Raw genomic sequence first — 21828 nt, forward strand, 5'->3', positions numbered from 1 at the left:
CTTAACCTTTAAAGGTACAGTGCGGAAACAGGCCCTTCGGCCAACCGAGTCGGTGCCGAGCAGCGATCACATCGTCCGCTAACATGGACCAGGGACAATTTATTATTTTACCGAAGCCAATCAACCTACAAACCCGCACGGCTTTGGAGTGTGGGAGGAAACCGGAGCGCCCGGAGAAAACCCACGCGGGTCACGGGGAGTACGTGCAAACTCCGTACAGACAGCACCCGTGGTCAGGATCGAACCCGGGACACTAGCGCTGTGAGGCAGCAGCTCTACCCGCTGCGCCGCCTTTGGCGAGAGCAAACGGCAGCACACTTTACACCTGCAGAGGGGAGCGACGGTGGAAAAGCTGGGGCAGAGGGAGGGGAACATGAGCCGTGGGGTGGGGGGGGGGGGGGTAGAATCTGCGGCTTTACGAAGGGAACGTGTGCGAAGGAGACGAGGCGTGGCTGTGGTATTAAAGCTTGCCGTAATTTAGCCAAGTTGCAGTGCCAACAACAGCTAATCTCTTCATTCAATGCTCAATCATAAATCAGCAAACATTTCATGCGAGGGTTTAGTTTAGTTTTGTGTTTCCAGATTAGACAATAGACAATAGGTGCAGGAGTAGGCCATTCGGCCCTTCGAGCCAGCGCCGCCATTCAATGTGATCATGGCTGATCATCCACAATCAGTACCCCGTTCCTGCCTTCTCCCCATATCCCCTAACTCCACTATATTTAAGAGCCCTATCTAGCTCTCCCTTGAAAGCATCCAGAGAACCCACCTCCACCGCCCTCTGAAGCAGAGAGGCCTAGAATTCCACAGACTAGGGCACTGTCCGATTCACCTCTACCCCATTGAGGAGATTAGAATTTGTCTCTGGAACTGATGCGCTTCAATGCTGAGAACAATATCCTGCGTTCTGTATCTTCCCCTTTGCTCAATCTGGAACGCAGATGGGCGATGTTTCGGGTGTGGCCCCCTTGGTAAGTGCTGGAGTAACTCAGCGGGTCAGGCAGCATCTCTGTAGAACACGGATAGGTGTAGAAGACACAAGGATGGCAGCAGGACATGGGGGTTTCGCTGTCCGTAGGGAAGATTGAAGGAAATCTTTGAATTAAAGTCTTGGTAAACAAATGTTAAATCGCCCGTCAAGATAAATTAAAGGCATGGATTTAATGGGAAATTCATGGTTTTAATAGAAACACGAGACATATAATGGGGAACATTAGAACCTTGAGCTAAGCTTGTGGTAGGTGGAGAGTTCTTCAGAAGTGGTGGCTGTGGTTTAACTTCAACCCTTCAATAGGTGCTGGGTGATTAAAGTATTCGAACGAGCTGGAGGGAAGGGGAGGGGGAAGTTGGCACATAAATCGCACCAGGAGCTGGGATTTAATCTAGAGCAGGCGCGGGCGGGCGACTGAAGGAGCCTCTATCCACATCACAGCTTTGCTGTGTTGATGTGTGGTCCCCCAAGTGTGGCGTTATTAAAGAACCATCCTAACCACAGTGGCTCTGCGGAAACAGAGAAGATGAGACGGAGTTTCTTCCCACAGACTGTAAACTCTGATCTCGCCAGGGACTAGTACACTGTCTTTTTTTTAAAGGAGCAGCATCATCTTAGCATTTGAAAGTTGGGAGAAGGTTCACAACGTTCTACGCTTGCAATTTCCAATGTTCGAGTCTCTCCTTTCATTTAGTTTAGGTCAGAGATGCTCGGGGGCGCAGCGTTAGAGTTGCTGCCTCACAGCGCCAGAGACCCGGGTTCCATCCCGACTGCGGGCGCTCTCTGTACGGAGTTTGCACGTTCTCCCCGTGACCTGCGCGGATTTTCTCCGAGATCTTCGGTTTCCCCCCCTCGGGAGAACTCTTGAATTACCTCGTACAGTGGGAGAGGCCCTTAACACTATCCTACACTATAGGTCTGAGATGAGAAAAACATTTTTCACACGGAGAGTGGTGAATCTGTGGAATTCTCTGCCACAGAGGGTAGTTGAGGCCACAGTTCATTGGCAATATTTAAGAGGGAGTTAGATGTGGCCCTTGTGGCTAAAGGGATCAGGGGGTATGGAGAGAAGGCAGGGATGGGATACTGAGTTGGATGATCAGCCATGATCATATTGAATGGCGGTGCAGGCTCGAAGGGCTGAATGGCCTACTCCTGCACCTATTGTCTATGTTTCTATGTTTCTATGTACACACACAAGGGACAATTTACAGAAGGGACAGGCAGCATCTATGGAGGTGACATTTCGGGTCGAGACCCTTCTTCTTGATACTCCAGCATTTTGTGTCGAGCTTCGATTTAAACCAGCATCTGCAGTTCATTCCAGCACAATTACATTCTCACTGGCAGGGCGATCGGCTTCTGGGAATTGCCCCCTGGTGTGTCGGGAGTGGATGAGAGAGTGGGATAATGTAGAACTGGTGTTATCGGGCGATCGCTGGTCACTGCGGACTCAACACCCAAGCTAAGGATGAACGATCCCGCATTTCCTTATCAGCATCCGCTTTGGGCAAAGAGGTCCTTCTGCAGTTGTACAGGGCCCTGGTGAGACCACAACTGGAGTATTGCGTGCAGTTTTGGTCCCCTAATTTGAGGAAGGACAATCTTGCTATTGAGGGAGTGCAGCGTAGGTTTACAAGGTTAATTCCCGGGATGGTGGGACTGTCATATGCTGAGAGAATGGAGCAGCTGGGCTTGTATACTCTGGAGTTTAGAAGGATGAGAGGATATCTCATTGAAACATATAAGGGCTTGGACACGCTAGAGGCAGGAAACATGTTCCCGATGTTGGGGGAGTCCAGAACCAGGGGCCACACACAGTTTAAGAATAAGGAGTAAGCCATTTAGAACGGAGACAAGGAAACACTTTTTCTCACAGAGAGTTGTGAGTCTGTGGAATTCTCTGCCTCAGAGGGCGGTGGAGGCTGGTTCTCTGGATGGGTGACGTTTCGGGTCGAGACCCTTCTTCAGACTGATTCAGACAGGCACATGGATAGGAAAGGTTTTTGAGGGAATATGGGCCAAATGTGGTGCTGATGGGGCAGCTGGGCTGGTATGGACGAGTTGGGCCGAAGGGCCTGTTTCCTCATTGTATGAGTCTATGACTATGTTAGAGAAGCAACCCATTCTTCATGCCAATATGTATCTCCCTGCCATCAGGCCAGATGTTGTCCAGCTGTCTTTTAGAACTCTTTCTCTGCTACATTCATAGAAACATAGAAACATAGAAATTAGGTGCAGTAGGCCATTCGGCCCTTCGAGCCTGCACCGCCATTCAATATGATCATGGCTGATCATCCAACTCAGTATCCCGTACCTGCCTTCTCTCCATACCCTCTGATCCCCTTAGCCACAAGGGCCAAATCTAACTCCCTCTTAAATATAGCCAATGAACTGGCCTCGACTACCCTCTGTGGCATGGAGTTCCAGAGATTCACCACTCTCTGTGTGAAAAAAGTTCTTCTCATCTCGGTTTTAAAGGATTTCCACCTTATCCTTAAGCTGTGACCCCTTGTCCTGGACTTCCCCAACATCGGGAGCAATCTTCCTGCATCTAGCCTGTCCAACCCCTTAAGAATTTTGTAAGTTTCTATAAGATCCCCTCTCAATCTCCTAAATTCTAGAGAGTATAAACCAAGTCTATCCAGTCTTTCTTCATAAGACAGTCCTGACATCCCAGGAATCAGTCTGGTGAACCTTCTCTGCACTCCCTCTATGGCAATAATGTCCTTCCTCAGATTTGGAGACCAAAACTGTATGCAATACTCCAGGTGTGGTCTCACCAAGACCCTGTACAACTGCAGTAGAACCTCCCTGCTCCTATACTCAAATCCTTTTGCTATGAAAGCTAACATACCATTCGCTTTCTTCACTGCCTGCTGCACCTGCATGCCCACTTTCAATGACTGGTGTACCATGACACCCAGGTCTCGCTGCATCTCCCCTTTTCCTAGTCGGCCACCATTTAGATAATAGTCTGCTTTCCTGTTTTTGCCACCAAAATGGATAACCTCACATTTATCCACATTATACTGCATCTGCCAAACATTTGCCCACTCACCCAGCCTATCCAAGTCACCTTGCAGTCTCCTAGCATCCTCCTCACAGCTAACACTGCCCCCAGCTTAGTGTCATCCGCAAACTTGGAGATATTGCCTTCAATTCCCTCATCCAGATCATTAATATATATTGTAAATAGCTGGGGTCCCAGCACTGAGCCTTGCGGTACCCCACTAGTCACTGCCTGCCATTGTGAAAAGGACCCGTTTACTCCTACTCTTTGCTTCCTGTTTGCCAGCCAGTTCTCTATCCACATCAATACTGAACCCCCAATGCCGTGTGCTTTAAGTTTGTACACTAATCTCTTATGTGGGACCTTGTCGAAAGCCTTCTGGAAGTCCAGATACACCACATCCACTGGTTCTCCCCTATCCACGCTACTAATTACATCCTCGAAAAATTCTATAAGATTCGTCAGACATGATTTACCTTTTGTAAATCCCTGCTGAATTTGTCCAATGATTTCACCACTTTCCAAATGTGCTGCTATCCCATCTGTAATAACTGACTCTAGCAGTTTCCCCACTACCGATGTTAGACTAACCGGTCTGTAATTCCCCATTTTCTCTCTCCCTCCCTTCTTAAAAAGTGGGGTTACGTTTGCTATCCGCCAATCCTCAGGAACTACTCCAGAATCTAAAGAGTTTTGAAAGATTATTACTAATGCATCCACTATTTCTGGAGCTACTTCCTTAAGTACTCTGGGATGCAGCCTATCTGGCCCTGGGGATTTATCGGCCTTTAATCCATTCAATTTACCCAACACCACTTCCCGACTAACCTGGATTTCACGCAATTCCTCCAACTCCTTTGACCCGCGGTCCCCTGCTATTTCCGGCAGATTATTTATGTCTTCCTTAGTGAAGACGGAACCAAAGTAGTTATTCAATTGGTCCGCCATATCCTTGTTCCCCATGATCAACTCACCTGTTTCTGACTGCAAGGGACCTACATTTGTTTTAACTAATCTCTTTCTTTTCACATATCTATAAAAACTTTTGCAGTCAGTTTTTATGTTCCCTGCCAGTTTTCTTTCATAATCTATTTTTCCTTTCCTAATTAAGCCCTTTGTCCTCTTCTGCTGGTCTCTGAATTTCTCCCAGTCCTCTGGTATGCTGCTTTTTCTGGCTAATTTGTACGCATCATCCTTCGCTTTGATACAATCCCTGATTTCCCTTGTTATCCACGGATGCACTACCTTCCCTGATTCATTCTTTCGCCAAACTGGGATGAACAATTTTTGTAGTTCATCCATGCAGTCTTTAAATGTCTTCCATTGCATATCCACCGTCAACCCTTTTAGAATTAATTGCCAGTCAATCTTGGCCAATTCACGTCTCATACCCTCAAAGTTACCTTTCTTTAAGTTCAGAACCATTGTTTCTGAATTAACAATGTCACTCTCCATCCTAATGAAGAACTCAACCATATTATGGTCACTCTTGCCCAAGGGGGCACGTACAACAAGACTGCTAACTAACCCTTCCTCATTACTCAATACCCAGTCTAAAATAGCCTGCTCTCTCGTTGGTTCCTCTACATGTTGATTTAGATAACTATCCTGCATACATTCCAAGAAATCCTCTTCCTCAGCACCCCTGCCAATTTGATTCACCCAATCTATATGTAGATTGAAGTCACCCATTATAACTGTTTTGCCTTTGTCGCACGCATTTCTAATTTCCTGTTTGATACCATCTCCAACTTCACTACTACTGTTAGGTGGCCTGTACACAACACCCACCAGCGTTTTCAGCCCCTTAGTGTTTCGCAGCTCTACCCATACCGATTCCACATCCTGCAAACTAAAGTTCTTCCTTTCCATTGCATTAATCTCCTCTCTAATCAGCAACGCTACCCCACCTCCTTTTCCTTTCTCTCTATCCCTCCTGAATATTGAATATCCCTGGATGTTCAGCTCCCAGCCTTGGTCACCCTGGAGCCATGTCTCCGTGATCCCAACTATATCATAGTCATTAATAGCTATCTGCACATTCAACTCATCCACCTTATTACGAATGCTCTTTGCATTGAGACACAACGCCTTCAGGCTTGTTTTTACAACACTCTTACCCCTTATACAATTATGTTGAAAAGTGGCCCTTTCTGATTTTTGCCCTGGTTTTGTCTGCCTGCCACTTTTACTTTTCACCTTGCTACCTATTGCTTCTACCCTCATTTTACACCCCTCTGTCTCTACGCTCACACATTTAAGAAACCCTTTCCCTTTAACTCCATCCTCCACTATCCCATTCGACACCCCACCCCCCCTTATTCAGTTTAAAACCACCCGTGTATTCACTGCTTATCTATTCTTCATCTCCTCTCTCGTAAAGAATGGTTTGGATAAAGTCCAGAATGACAAACTCAATCTCAGACAAGAAATACACGTTATTCACCCTACTCCCTTTATCCTGTATCTGTACACTGTGGACGGCTCGATTGTAATCATGTGTTGTCTTTCCGCTGACTGGATAGCACGCAACAACATTGTACATCGGTACACGTGACAATAAACTGACCTGAACTGAACTAGATACAAGAGATGCTGATATCTTGAACGTAAAACACGAAGGGCCGAATGGCCTACTCCTGCACCTATTGTCTATTGAAGTGCTGGAGAGGCTCAGCAGACCAGGGAAATAGATAGCTGGGATGGTTGAAAGATACAGCACGGAAACAGGCCCTTCGGCCCACCGAGTCCATGCTGGCCATCGACCACCAGTTCACGCCAGTTCCATGTTATCCCGCTTCCTCACCCACTCCCTGCACGCATGGAGCGATTATGCCATTAACCTATAAACCTGCACCTCTTTGGGATGTGGGAGGAGACCGGAGCACCCGTAGAAAACCCACGCTGTTCATTTCACTGCTCCTTCGTTGGAGCATGAGGCGAATACCTTTAATTTCACTTTGTCACAGGGAGGACGTGCACACTCCGTACAGGCAGCACCCGTGGTCAAGGATCGAACCCGGGTCTCCGGCGCCGTGAGGCGGCAACTCTCCCCGCTGCGCCACCGTGCCCGCCCCTTCTTTGGACAGTCTGGTGGAGAAGAGGTGGGGGCCATGTTCTCAACACTCAGAAGGTTCCCAAAGGGCCTGTCCCACATTCACGACCAAATTCACGACCTCTGCCGAGTTTGCACTTGACTCATACTCGCATCATGGTCGTCACGAGGTAGGTCGTAGCAAGTCGTGACGCTGGACGTAGGTACTGGTGGCATCGAGTAGGTCGGGGCGTTTTTCTAGCCTGAAGGAATATGTCCATGCGTAAAAAAGGTTGTGAATTCGGTCGTGAAAGTGGGACAAGCCCTTAGCTCCAAACGTCATCTCCCCCCCACCCCTCCCCACCCACCACAGATGCTGCCTGACCAGCTGAGACCATGCACCACTTTGTTTTTCACTAAAAACATTGAACCCTGGAGTACTGTGGTGATGAAACTATTCATTAGCGGCATTAAACTAATTGGACTGAGAAAGTCTTAAATCCCTACTCACGGGTCTGTTGATAGGACTTAAACGTGCGATGTTAGACGTTTCTCTTTCCACAGATGGCACCTGTGCCTCCAGCATTTTAATTTAGTCTAGTTTGGAGACACAGCGCCGAAACAGGCCCTTCGGCCCATCGAGTCCGCGCCGACCAGCGATCCCCGCGCACTCACGCTATCCTACACACACACTATAGGGACAATTTACACTTGCACCAAGCCTGTGTAAGAAGGAACTGCAGACGCTGGTTTAAACCGAATGTAGCCACAAAAGGCTGGAGTAACTCGGCTGAGGACAGGAAGCCTCTCGGGAGAGAAGGAATGGGTGAATTTTTCCGGTCTTTGGAGTGTGGGAGGAAACCGGGAGATCTCGGAGAAAACCCACGCAGGTCGCGGGGAGAACGTGCAAACTCCGTGCAGACAGCGCCCGTAGTCGGGATCGAACCCGGGTCCCCGGCGCTGTGAGGCAGTGACTCTACCCGTTTGATCGCTGTTTGCAAACTGCAGGGCAGGCTTGATCTTTTCCGTACTCTGTGATTAACGGGATAAAATCTCTTCGTTACGGAAAAATGAATTCAAGCCCATGCATTGTAACATTCTGCAGTTACTCAGCATCGAACGGGCGCAGCCAACACCAGCAAATGTTGATTCTGTAACACCTGGCATAGAAACATAGAAACTAGGTGCAAGCGTAGGCCATTCGGCCCCTCGAGCCAGCACCGCCATTCAATATGATCGTGGCTGTATCCTGGACAAGGATTGTAATACAGATGTTTAATAGTTTACTTGGAATATTTGTTTTGTCTTAGATAGACAATAGGTGCAGGAGGAGGCCATTCGGCCCTTCGAGCCACCATTAACCACCATTCATTGTGATCATGGCTGATCGTCCCCAATCAATAACCCGTGCCTGCCTTCTCCCCATATCCCTTGATTCCACTAGCCTACTATGGTGGTGGGTTCTTTTGTTTTATTGTGTTGTAAATACTATTTTAATGGTTGAATAAATATTTTTGATTAAATTAAAGAAAAAAAAAAAAATATGATCATGGCTGATCATCCTGATTCCGTACCCCGTTCCTGCTTTCTCCCCATATCCCTTGATTCCGTTAGCCCCAAGAACCACATCTAACTCTCTCTTGAATACATCGGCTAATCTGGTTTCCACTCACCCTCCTCTCTTTTTTTTATCTATAACCAAAAATTATTTATTCAACTATCTACAATAATATGCACAATATTACATTATTCAAAACATACCCACCCAATGCAAATAAAACAAATGTTCCTTACACAACGATAAGCCAGACATAAGATCATCTCTGACCCCTCTCACCCTGGCCACAAACTCTTTGAATCACTTCCCTCTGGAAGGCGACTCCGGATTGTCAAAGCTGCCACAGCCAGTCATAACAACAGTTTTTACCCACGAGTAGTAGCTCTACTCAATAACCAGAAGTCTGTAGCCTCCTTTTGCTCTGCTATTTTATTTAATTCACATGTTTAATCGATAATGTTTTATTATTAATGTTTAGTGTTTTCTGAGTCATTCCTAACTGTCACTGTATGTCATGTTGTCATTTGCGGGCGGAGCAGCAAGGGAAATTCCTTGTATGTGAATACTTGGCCAATAAACGAATTCATTCATTCATTCATTCATTCATTCATTCATATCCGCACCCTTGTCAAAGATGTATTCCACAGCGGACCCGGAAATCCCGGAATCCTCCAGGAAGCCCGTGGAAAGCGCATAATCCCTCTCTAAAAAAGATTGGCGTGCGTATGGAACGAGCTGCCGGAGGAGGTGGTTAAGGCTGGGACTATCCCAACGTTTAAGAAACAGTTAGACAGGTACATGGATAGGACAGGTTTGGAGGGATATGGACCAAACGCAGGCAGGTGGGACTAGTGTAGATGGGACATGTTGGCCGGTGTGGGCATGTTGGGCCGAAGGGCCTGTTTCCACACTGTATCACTCTATGACTCTAATAAACTCATTCTAGGCGCAGGTCCCTGGAGGTCAGCCGCTAACCTGGACCGAGATAAAGATGGGGGATTGTCGCGAAAGGGCCTTGTCGCGCCACAGGCCCGGGTTCGATCCCGACTACGGGCGCTGTCTGTACGGAGTCTGCACGTTCTCCCCGTGACCCGCGTGGGTTTTCTCTGAGGTCGTCGGTTTCCTCCCGCACTCCAAAGACGTGCAGGATTGTAGGTTAATTGGCTTGGTGTAAATGTAAATTGTCCCTAGTGTGCGTAGGACAGCGTTAGCGTGCGGGGATCGCTTGGTCGGCGTGGACTCGGCGGGCCGAAGGGCCTGTTTCCGCGCTGAATCTCGAAACCAAACGAAACCAAACAGGATGCAAACTGTTGAGGCTTGCTCGCTCCTGGGGACTTTCCTCTGTTGTAGCGTTGCAGTTTCACGCCTTCATTAATTACACGAAGCATTTTAAGTCATGGGTTAAGACCGGGCATCGTGCCAAGTGTTGGCACGCAGAATATCCCCAGGCATTTTATTCTTTCAATTACACTCCGTAATGACCCCCCTCCCTCCTCATTAACTATTAACGTTGCGGTTTACGACAATTAATACAGAATTAGGGCGGCTCGGTGGCGCAGCGGGTGGCGTTGATGCCTCACGGCACCAGAGACCCGGGTTCGATCCTGACCTCGGGTGCTGGGTGTGTGGAGTTTGCACGCTCTCCCCGTGACCCGCGTGGGTTTCCTCCGGTTCCTTCCCACAACCCAAGGACGTGCGGGTTAGCAGGGTCAACGGGCCCCTCTGTGAAGGGCCTCTCTGGTGCGTACTGTAGGGAGTGGATGAGAGAGCGGGATAACGTGGAACTAGTGTGAACGGGTGAATCATGGTCGGTGCGGACTCGGTGGGCCGAAGGGCCTGTTTCCACCCTGTGTCTTTCAATTAAACATTCAAGAGTCATGGAGTGATACAGCGCGGAAACAGGCCCTTCGGCCCAACTTTCCCACACCGACAAAGATGTCCCACCTACACTAGTCCCACCTGCCTGCGTTTGGTCCATATCCCTCCAAACCTGTCGTATCCATGTAAGTGTCCAAAAGTCTCTTAAAATGATTTTCCTCGTATATTTCTCACCTATTCCGTTTCTCCAAACATACTGCCTGAGCCGCTGAGTCACTCCAGCCATTTTGGGTGACAATAGACAATAGGAGCAGGAGGAGGCCATTCGGCCCTTCGAGCCAGCACCGTCATTCAACGTGACCGTGGCTGATCATCCACAATCAGTACCCCGTTCCTGCCTTCTCCCCATATCCCCTGACTCCGCTATCTTTAAGAGCCCTATCGAGCTCTCTCTTGAAAGTATCCAGAGAACCTGCCTCCACCGCCCTCTGAGGCAGAGAATTCCACAGACTCACAACTCTCTGGGTGAAAAAGTGTTTCCTCGTCTCCGTTCTAAATGGCTTGGCCCTTATTCTTAAACTGTGTGTGGCCCCTGGTTCTGGACTCCCCCAACATCGGGAACATGTTTCCTGCCTCCAGCGTGTCCAAACCCTTAATAATCTTTTATGTTTCAATCAGATACCCTCTCATCCTTCTAAATTCGAGTGTACAAGCCCAGCCGCTCCATTCTCTCAGCATATGACAGTCCTGCTATCTTCAGGAGCCCTGTCTAGCTCTCTCTTGAAAGCATCGTATCGGGAAAGAATCGAGGCTTCGGGCTGAGACCCTTCGTCAGATAGACTCCTTTTGTTCAGATGTGATGAACTGATGGAAATCCAATCCTCGTGATGTTGAGGATGCATCATGTCTTTGCTGTAACGTACACTGCTTGACTCACACCCCGTCATCGGTCTGTGTGTAACTGTGAGCGGGCACTAATTTTGACAAGTCATGGTGACCTATCTCTGTTGGCAATGGTTCTTGAGAGGCTTCAGGCTTTTAGTTTGGAGATACAGTGCAGAATCCGGCCCTTCGGCCCGACCAGCCACCCCCACACACTAACACTATCCCACGCGTACATTAGACAACAGACAATACACAATAGGTGCAGGAGGAGGCCATTCGGCCCTTCGAGCCAGCACGCCTCACCCTTCCTTATCTCTGTGTTTCCCTCTCAGTCTGAAGAAGTGTCTCGACCCGAAACGTCACCCATTCCTTCTCCCCAGAGATGCTGCCTGTCCCGCTGAGTTACTCCAGCATTTTGCGCCTATCTTCGATAGTCTATCTTTATATCCTCATTCAAACCGGCTGGCTTTGTTTATAGTGATCACAGGGCGGCACGGTGGTGCAGCGGGTAGAGCTGCTGCCTCACAGCACCAGAGACCCTGGTTCCATCCTGACTAGGGGTGCTGCCTGTACGGAGATTGTACCTTCTCCCCGTGGCCCACGTGGGTTTTCTCCGGGCGCTCCGGTTTCCTCCCACATCCCAAAGACGTGCAGGTTTGTAGGTTAATTGGCTTCGGTAAATTGTAAATTGTCCCTAGCATGTAGGATAGTGCTAGTGTGCGGGGTGATCGCTTGTCTCTTCGAATTCTCTGCCTCAGAGGGCGGTGGAGGCCGGTTCTCTGGATGCTTTCAAGAGAGAGCTAGATCGGGGGGCTCTTAAAGATAGCGGAGTCAGGGGAGAAGGCAGGAATGGGGTACTGATTGTGGATGATCAGCCATGATCACATTGAATGGCGGTGCTGGCTCGAAGGGCCGAATGGCCTACTCCTGCACCTATTGTCTATTGTCTATTGTGCAGGTTTGTAGGTTAACTTGCTTTGGTAAATTGTAAATGTGTGTAGGATAGTGCTAGCGTACGGGGTGACCGCTGGTCGGCACGGACTCGATGGGCCGAAGGGCCTGTTTCCTGCGCTGTATCTCTAAAGTCTAAAGTGATGGTTTGTTCTTTTTTTCTTAATAGCTTGATTGGAGTAGTTTTATTTGAATTGTCTGTTTAGTTTATTTTATTGAATTTTGCATTTGTTAATGGTGAAGAATGGGGGTAGGACTTGACAGGCATTGGCTTCTTCCTATCCCTTGTCGAACGTGTCTAATGTGTATCATGTAGAAATTGGCTTTTGATTTTTTAATTTATGTATGTACATATATGTTATGTATATGTGTATGTGTGTATATGTGTATATGTATGTATGTATGTATATATGTACATGTATATGTATGTATGTGTGTATGTATTTATGTATATATAATAAAAATAATAATGGATGGGATTTATATAGCGCCTTTCTAATACTCAAGGCGCTTTACATCGCATTATTCATTCACTCCTCAGTCACACTCGGTGGTGGTAAGCTACTTCTGTAGCCACAGCTGCCCTGGGGCAGACTGACGGAAGCGTGGCTGCCAATCTGCGCCTACGGCCCCTCCGACCACCACCAATCACTCACACACATTCACACACAGGCAAAGGTGGGTGAAGTGTCTTGCCCAAGGACACAACGACAGTATGCACTCCAAGCGGGATTCGAACCGGCTACCTTCCGGTTGCCAGCCGAACACTTAGCCCATTGTGCCATCTGTCGTATATATGTATGCCATATATATGTATATATATAATTTTCTTTTTATTTATTCATTTACATCTTTTCTTTTCTTCTTTTTTTTTAATCGTTCGAAATAAAAGATATCATTCATTCATTCATGGTTAAAGTCTGGTCGTTGATTATTTGGGGTTTTGGCTGCAATGGGCAGGAGCAGATGTGAAAGGAATTGTGTGGCTCGCGGCCTTTTCATCACCAATGCCTTTCACACATGGTTGGCATCAGCCATTGTGCAATCAGCCTGCTTCTCCTCTCCTCTCCTCTGAATGAGAAGTTGGCCGGTTCAAATCCCATCCCCGGAACACCAGGCGTAACGATGAAAATGGACACAAAAAAGCTGGAGTAACTCAGCTTCTTCTTCAGACTCGACACGAAACGAAAGTAAGCGTGCAGGTACAGCAGGCAGTGAAGAAAGCCAATGGCATGTTGGCCTTCATAACAAGAGGAGTTGAGTACAGGAGCAAAGAGGTCCTTCTGCAGTTGTACAGAGCCTCTAGTGAGACCACACCTGGAGTATTGTGCGCAGTTTTGGTCTCCTAATTTGAGGAAGGACATTCTTGCTATTGAGGGAGTGCAGCGTAGGTTTACAAGGTTAATTCCCGGGATGGCGGGACTGTCATATGCTGAGAGAATGGAGCGGCTGGGCTTGTACACTCTGGAGTTTAGAAGGATGGGAGGCGATCTTATTGAAACATATAAGATTATTAAGGGCTTGCACACACTAGAGGCAGGAAACATGTTCCTGATGTTGGGGGAGTCCAGAACCAGGGGCCACAATTTAAGAATAAGGGGTAAGCCATTTAGAACGGTGATGAGGAAACACTTCTTCACACAGAGAGTGGTGAGTCTGTGGAATTCTCTGCCTTAGAGGCCGGTTCTCTGGATACTTTCAAGAGAGAGCTAGAAAGGGCTCTTAAAAATAGCGGAATCAGGGGATATGGGGAGAAGGCAGGAACGGGGAACTGATTGGGGATGATCAGCCATGATCACATTGAATGGCGGTGCTGGCTCGAAGGGCCGAATGGCCTACTCCTGCACCTATTATCTATTGAAACGTCACCCATTCCTTCTCTCCAGAGATGCAGCCTGTCCCGCTGAGTTACTCCAGCATTTTGTGTCCACCTTTTGTTTAAACCAACATCTGCAGTTCCTTCCTGCTACACCAGACGTAATAATTCCAGGCTGTCTGACCAGCCGGCAATCCCTGGATGAATTGTGAATTATTCACAATGATGAGTCAGACAATAGGATTGAAGGCCATGAGCTGCAGGGAGAGGTTGAGCAGGCTGGGATTCTATTCCAAGCCAGAGGGACAAGATGCTGCAGTAACTCAGCAGGACAGGCAGCATCTTTGGGAGTAGGCCATTCGGCCCGCTCGTGCCAGCACCGCCATTCAATATGATCATGGCTGAAGGAGGGATGGGGCTATCTACAACTATGGTGGCGCAGCGGTAGAGTTGCTGCCTTACAGCACTCCCAACGCCGGAGACCCAGGTTCAATCCCGACTACGGGTGCTGCCTGCACGGAGTTTGCACGTTCTCCCCGTGACCCGCGTGGGTTTTCTCCGAGACCCTTCGGTTTCCTCCCGCTCTCCAAAGACGCGCAGGTTTGTAGGTCAATTGGCTTGGTATAGATGTAAATTGTCCCTAGTGTGTGCAGGATAGTGTTAGTGTGCGGGGATTGCTGGTCGGTGTGGACCTGACGGGCCGAAGGGCCTGTTTCCGCGCTGTATCTCTTAACTAAACCAGAGAGTGGTCCTGAGCTATTATCGACCTCATCGGAGGTCCTCACACCTCCAGCTTCAGGGACAGTTTCTTCCTGGCTGTTATCGGGCAACTGAACCATCCTATCACCAACTAGAGAGTGGTCCTGACCTCCCATCTATCTCATTGGAGACCCCCGGAGTTTCAATAATCGGACTTTACTGAACTTTGTCTTGCACTAAACGTCGTACCCCTTTACTGTGCGCAGTTTTGGTCCCCTAATTTGAGGAAGGACATTCTTGCTATTGAGGGAGTGCAGCGTAGGTTTACAAGGTTAATTCCCGGGATGGCGGGACTGTCATATACTGAGAGAATGGAGCAGCTGGGCTTGTACACTCTAGAGTTTAGAAGGATGAGAGGATATCTCATTGAAACATATAAGATTATTAAGGGGTTGGACACGCTAGAGGCAGGAAACATGTTCCCGATGTTGGGGGAGTCCAGAACCAGGGGCCACAGTTTAAGAATAAGGGGTTGGCCATTTAGAACGGAGACGAGGAAACACTTTTCTCACAGAGAATTGTGAGTCTGTGGAATTCTCTGCCTCAGAGGGCGGTGGAGGCCGGTTCTCTGGATGCTTTCAAGAGAGAGCTAGATAGGGCTCTTAAAGATAGCGGAGTCAGGGGATATGGGGAGAAGGCAGGAATGGGGTACTGATTGGGGATGATCAGCCATGATCACATTGAATGGCGGTGCTGGCTCGAAGGGCCGAATGGCCTACTCCTGCACCTATTGTCTATTGCCTCACCCGCTGAGTTTCTCCAGCTTTTTTGTCTACCATAGAATTAATGGGCCGCAAGGAACAGGAGTAGAACTAGGCCATTCGGCCCGTCAAGTCTACCTTCTCTCCAGAGATGCTGCCTGTCCCGCTGAGTTACGCCAGCATTTTGTGTCCATCTTCGGTGTAAAGCGGCCTCTGCGGTTCCTTGCTTCCCGCGACTACGCGTCACGTGCTGGGAGAGGAGAATTCGTTTACCTAGACATTGTGTTTTTGGCATGGGCATCGTAGCCCAAAGCGTTTCCTCCTTGAATGTTCAGTCTCACGGCATAATTCTAAGAACTCCGGAGTTCTCCTTTGTGTCTTGGTCAATATATAACCTCAATGTTGACAGCAGATGACTGATCCAACGTCATTTATTGAATCATGCAATTGAAGTCTGCAAAAAAAACGCACGGCAGGTGCAGAGCTATTGCTTGCCCAGAAATCCTCCGGGGCTGCTCTTCAATTATTTGGGAAAATGCAAGTTTTGTTTAGTTTACAGATGGATACAAGTGCTTGAGTAACTCAGCGGGGTCAGGCAGCAACTCTGGAGAGGAGGGTCTCGACCCAAAACATCACCCATTCCTTCTCTCCAGAGATGCTGCCTGTCCCGCTGAGTTACTCCATGGAAGTAATGTTTAAGAAAGAACTGCAGTTGTTGGAAAGATCGAAGGTGGACAAAAATGCTGGAGGAACTCAGCGGGTGAGGCAGCATCTATGCAGCGAAGGAATAGACAATAGACAATAGCTGCAGGAGGAGGCCATTCGGCCCTTCGAGCCAGCACCATTCGCCATTCGATGTGATCATGGCTGATCATCCCCAATCAGTACCCCGTTCCTGCCTTCTCCCCATATCTCCTGACTCCACTAGCCAGAGAACCGGCCTCCACCACCCTCTGAGGCAGAGAATTCCACACTCACAATTCTCAGGGTGAAAAGGTGTTTCCTCGTCTCCGTTCTAAATGGCTTACCCCTTATTCTTAAACTGTGGCCCCTGGTTCTGGTCCCCCAATAGGTGACGTTTCAGGTCGAGACCCTTCTTCAAACTGATGTGGGGGTGGGTCTGGGAAGAAGAAAGGAAGAGGCGGAGACAGTGGGCTTTGGGAAGGGGAGGGGAAGGAGGCAGGGAGCAAGGAATGAAGGAATGGGTGACCTTTGGGGTCGAGACCCTTCTTCAGACTTAGTTTTGTTTAGTTTGGAGATACAGTGCAGAAACAAGCCGATCGGCCCACCGAGTCTGCGCCGACCAGCTATCCCGGCACGCCAGCGCAATCCTACACATTCGCCCGGGTGCTACTAGAAAAGGACTACGCGCTGTCCACGAGCACTCTGGGGGATTTCTGGGACCGCTGGACACCGCGGGGCGTTGTGTGTATCGTGGACAAGGACTGTAATATCGTTGTTTAGTAGAATATTTATTTGTCTTGTACTATGGTGGTGGGTTGTTTTGTTTTATTGTGTTGTAAATACTATTATAATATTTGAATAAATAGTTTTGATTAAAAAAAAAAAATCCTACACATTGCAAGAGCAATTTACAATTACACCGAAGCCAATTCACCTACAAACCTGCACGTCTTCGGAGTGTGGGAGGAAACCGGAGCACCCGGAGAAAACCCACGTAGGTTACGGGGAGAACGTACAAACTCCGTTCAGGCAGCACCCGTAGTCGGGATCGAACCCGGGTCTCTGGCGCTGTGGGGCAGCAACTCTACCGCTGCGCCACCGTGCCGCACCACTTGCCGAGAAATCCCACGCGACTGCTCTTCACGGGTAATTCTTCAACTGCGGCCAATTGGGAAATAATCTGCAGTCATTTAAGGGGCTGTCCCACGGTACGAGTTCATTCCAAGAGCTCTCCCGAGTTTAAAAAAAAATTCAAACTCGTGGCAAGCAGAGAATGTACGGAGCGGGTACGTCGGAGCTCGGGGACGTCTCTTAGCGGCTCGTAACGCTAACGGCAGGTACTCGGGAAACGCATTAAGCTCGGGAAGACTCGTGAAGATTTTTCAACGTTGAAAAATGTCCACGAGAGCCCCGAGTACCCACGAGCGGCCATTACCGTAAATCTCCGAGTTCGAATCAGGGGAAACTCGGGAGAACTCTTGAATTAGCTCGTACAGTGGGACAATGTTGAGCAGCAAACATTAACCAGGCTAAAGGCTTTAGATTCTAAATGACAGAACAAAATAAGGCTATTAGGACTCGTGAATGTAAAGGAAGCTAGGGCATTACAGCACATGAACAGGCCCTTCGGCCCACAGTGTCTGTGCCCAACATGATGGCAAGACTAACTCTTATCTGCCTGCACATAATGCATAGCCATGTGTCTGTCCAAAAGCCTCTTAAACACCACTATCGTATCCGCCACCACCTGGCAGTGCGTTCCAGGCACCCACCACCCTCTCGATAAGATAACTTGCCCTGGACATTTAAGAATAAGGCACAGTTTAAGAATAAGGGGGTAAGGCATTTAGAACAGAGATGAGGAAACACTTTTTTACACAGAGAGTTGTGAGTCTGTGGGATTCTCTGCCTCAGAGGGCGGTGGAGGCAGGTACTTTCAAGAGAGAGCTAGATAGGGCTCTTAAAGGTGGCGGATGTCAGGGGATATGGGGAGAAGGCAGGAACGGGGTACTGATTGGGGATGATCAGCCATGATCACATTGAATGGTGGTGCCAGCTCGAAGGGCCGAATGGCCTACTCCTGCACCAATTGTCTATTGTATCTCCTTTAAACCTTTCCCCTCTCACTCAAAGAGTGCTCTGGTTTCCTCCCACCAGTCCAAAGACATACAGGTTTGTAGGTTAATCAGCTTCTGGAAATTTGTAGAAGACCTCTACGTATTTGACATATCCATCCTAGGGAAAAGGTTCTGACTGTCTCACCCTATCTATGTGGAGCCACTGGTCATTTTACATAATTCTGCCCGCAGCCATCCATGTTCTGGACATAATCATCTAGATCTGTGCATTCTGTAGACACAAGGAACTCCAGATGCTGGTTTGCACAATAGGACATAAAGTGCCGGTGTAACTCAGCGGGTCAGGCAGCATCTTAGTTGTGTTTAGTTTAGTTTAGAGATACAGCGCGGAAACAGGCCCTTCGGCCCACCGAGTCCGCTCCGACCAGCGATCCCCGCACACTAACGCCATCCGACACACACTAGGGACGATTTACATTGACCAAGCCAGTTAGCCGACAAACCTGTACTCCTTTGGAGTGTGGGACGAAACCGAAGAAACCCACGCAGGTCACGGGGAGAACGTGCAAACTCCGTACAGGCAGCACCCGTGGTCTGGATCGAACCCGGGTCTCTGGCGCTGTGAGGTAGCAACTCTACTGCTGCACCACCGTGCCACCCATTCTCTGGAGTAGTAGCATAGAAAATAGGTGCAGGAGGAGGCCATTCGGCCCTTCGAGCCAGCACCGCCATTCATTGTGATCATGGCTGATCGTCCCCAATCAATAACCCGTGCCTGCCTTCTCCCCATATCCCTTGACTCCACTAGCCCCTAGAGCTCTATCTAACTCTCTCTTAAATCCATCCAGTGACTTGGCCTCCACTGCCCTCTGTGGCAGGGAATTCCATAAATTCACAACTCTCTGGGTGAAAAAGTTTTTTCTCACCTCAGTCTTAAATGACCTCCCCTTTATTCTAAGCCTGTGGCCCCTGGTTCTGGGCTCGCCCCACATTGGGAACATTTTTCCTGCATCTAGCTTGTCCAGTCCTTTTGTACATGAATAGGTGACGTGAAGGGTCAGGACCTTTCTTCACACTGCTCCAGAATCTGGAGGTGTGCGATGTTAAGGTCACAAATGACCTCTTCAGAGCCCCCGGGAACATTGGACAAAACAGGGCCCAGAGCAGGTGTCGACCAGTGAGGTGGTCAGAGGTATCGATCGCCTCAAACCTGGTAGCTCAGTGGTGCAGCGGGTAGAGCTGCTGCCTCACAGCCATGGAGACCCAGGTTCGATCCTGACCTTGGCTGCAGTTTGTGTGTGGAGTTTGCACGTTCTCCCTGTGACCGCGAGGGTTTCCCCCCACGTCCCAAAGACGTGCGGGTTTATAGGTCAAATGCCCCTCTGTACGTCGTCCCTCCGTGTGAAGGGAGTGGATGAGAAAATGGGATGACATCGATGGTCGATCGGTAGTCGGCATGGACTCGATGGGCCGAAGGGCCTGTTTCCGTGCTGTATCTCTAAACTAAACTAGTGTGAGCGTGCAACTGATTGTCAGCGTTGACTCGGTGGGCGGCTCGGTGGCACTAGTCAACTAAATTAGTGGGAACGGGCGATCAAGGGTTGGAGTGGACTCGATGGGCCGAAGGGCCTGTTTCTAAATGGGGGATAACATTAGAACACCAGTGTGAATGGGCGATCGAGGGTCAGCATGGACTCGGTGGGCCGAAGGGCCTGTTTCTATGTGGGGGATAACATTAAAACCAGTGTGAATGGGCGATCGAGGATCAGTGTGGACTCGATGGGCCGAAGGGCCTGTTTCTATGTGGGGGATAACATTAAAACCAGTGTGAATGGGCGATCGAGGATCAGTGTGGACTCGATGGGCCGAAGGGCCTGTTTCTATGTGGGGGGATAACATTAGAACACCAGTGTAATCGGGCGATCGAAGGTCAGCGTGGACTCAGCGTGGATACAGTCGGTTCCCACACTGTATCAACCAAAACTCCGCTACCGTTTAAACCACAGCGGCGAGCAATGCAACGCAGTCAGTCGTCAAGAGCACAAAGACAGATGTGGTTTTCAGTTAAGCTTTTAATGAAAAGATTGTAAAATAACAGTTTCTGATTGCTGTACATTAAGACTGCAACATTATCTGAGTGCTGAGGCCAGCACACAGTTGTTTTGTTATTGATTCGTGACGTTTGCTTTGAGCTGCGGATAAAGCAGCCCCGACCTGAATTCAAGCGATTTTCTTTGTGCAAGAAATGTGTAACGATTCCAGGACACAAAAAAAAAAGATAAATACTGCTACCCAGAGCCACACGAGACAAGATACGGGAATGCAAGTCTCGCGGCGACCCTGGCTGTATGTGCATTGTGACATGACGTAGAAACACATTGTATTAAATACAATAAACATATTACATCCTCAATGCAAAGCCAAAAAAAAAAAAAATGAAAAAAATAATAAAATTGTCCAGTCTTTAGCAAATAACATTTTCACAGGTTTCGCGGTTTATGGCTATGTTGATAAGTCTCTGAGATTTTTTTTTTTTCTGGAATAAGATCCAATTTATGCGACACATATTTTTACACAAGAACTGAAAAATAAATGTGAACAGTGTGAATAGAATTCAAAAAAAGAAATAAATACATTCATTTACTGCAAATACATATATATTGATAAAAAAAACACTGTCAAAAAGTGTTATATGCACCATTTTTGTTTCATCTGAAATTATCATTCTGAGGTCTGTAACTGTTGATAGGTTTACATGTAAACAATGCAATAAATACATAATTTTTTGAGTCATGAGGTTCCTTTTTTTTTCTTACTCATTAAAATGTGCTTTGGTTTAAAAATAGTCATCTTTTTCTGTGAATTTGGGTATGAGCTTTTTTTTTCATTTCTCTTTAATACAACTCTGATAAACTTCAAACTAAGATGCAACAGAACAAAAAGAAAACACGGAAAAAAAAGGAAAAGCACAGGACAAATGACTACAGCCTATATCACTATTTTTTTTTTTGCGTAATCTGCCTCATTTGATGCTGAGGTACTTTGTGTGTATCTGAAATAAATCACCCCCTTCCCCGTCCCGTTCCCCGCCCCCCCCCTTTCAAAATCTTTAAATATGAAACTAGTGTTCTGATTTTTTCTTCTCTCTCTCTCTCTCTCTCATTAAAATACAGAAAATGTCCTGATACATTTTTTGACATTGTATAAATGCAGTAGAGGCAACCACAGTTTGCAGTTGCCAGTGCATTCCCTGAATTATGAAGTCCGTTATTGTCACAGTTTTTTTTGAAAGCATATTTTCATGTAATTCTTTTTCTTTTAAATGTTCCTTTGAATAAAAATCTATCGACTGCAATTCTACCATCACTACTGAAAAAAGGAAAGCCGCCCGTACAATATCGACCGAAGGTGAGACGCAAAAAAAAAAAAAAAAAAAAAAAAAAGGCTGGAGTGACCCAAGCGGATCGGGCAGTGACTCTGGAGAAAGAGTCCTTCTCCGGACCCCGAAACGTCGCCGATTCCTGTTCTCCACAGCTGCTG

This window comes from Amblyraja radiata, chromosome 25, assembly GCF_010909765.2.
Source record: "Amblyraja radiata isolate CabotCenter1 chromosome 25, sAmbRad1.1.pri, whole genome shotgun sequence".
In the NCBI taxonomy this organism is placed as follows: Eukaryota; Metazoa; Chordata; class Chondrichthyes; order Rajiformes; family Rajidae; genus Amblyraja; species Amblyraja radiata.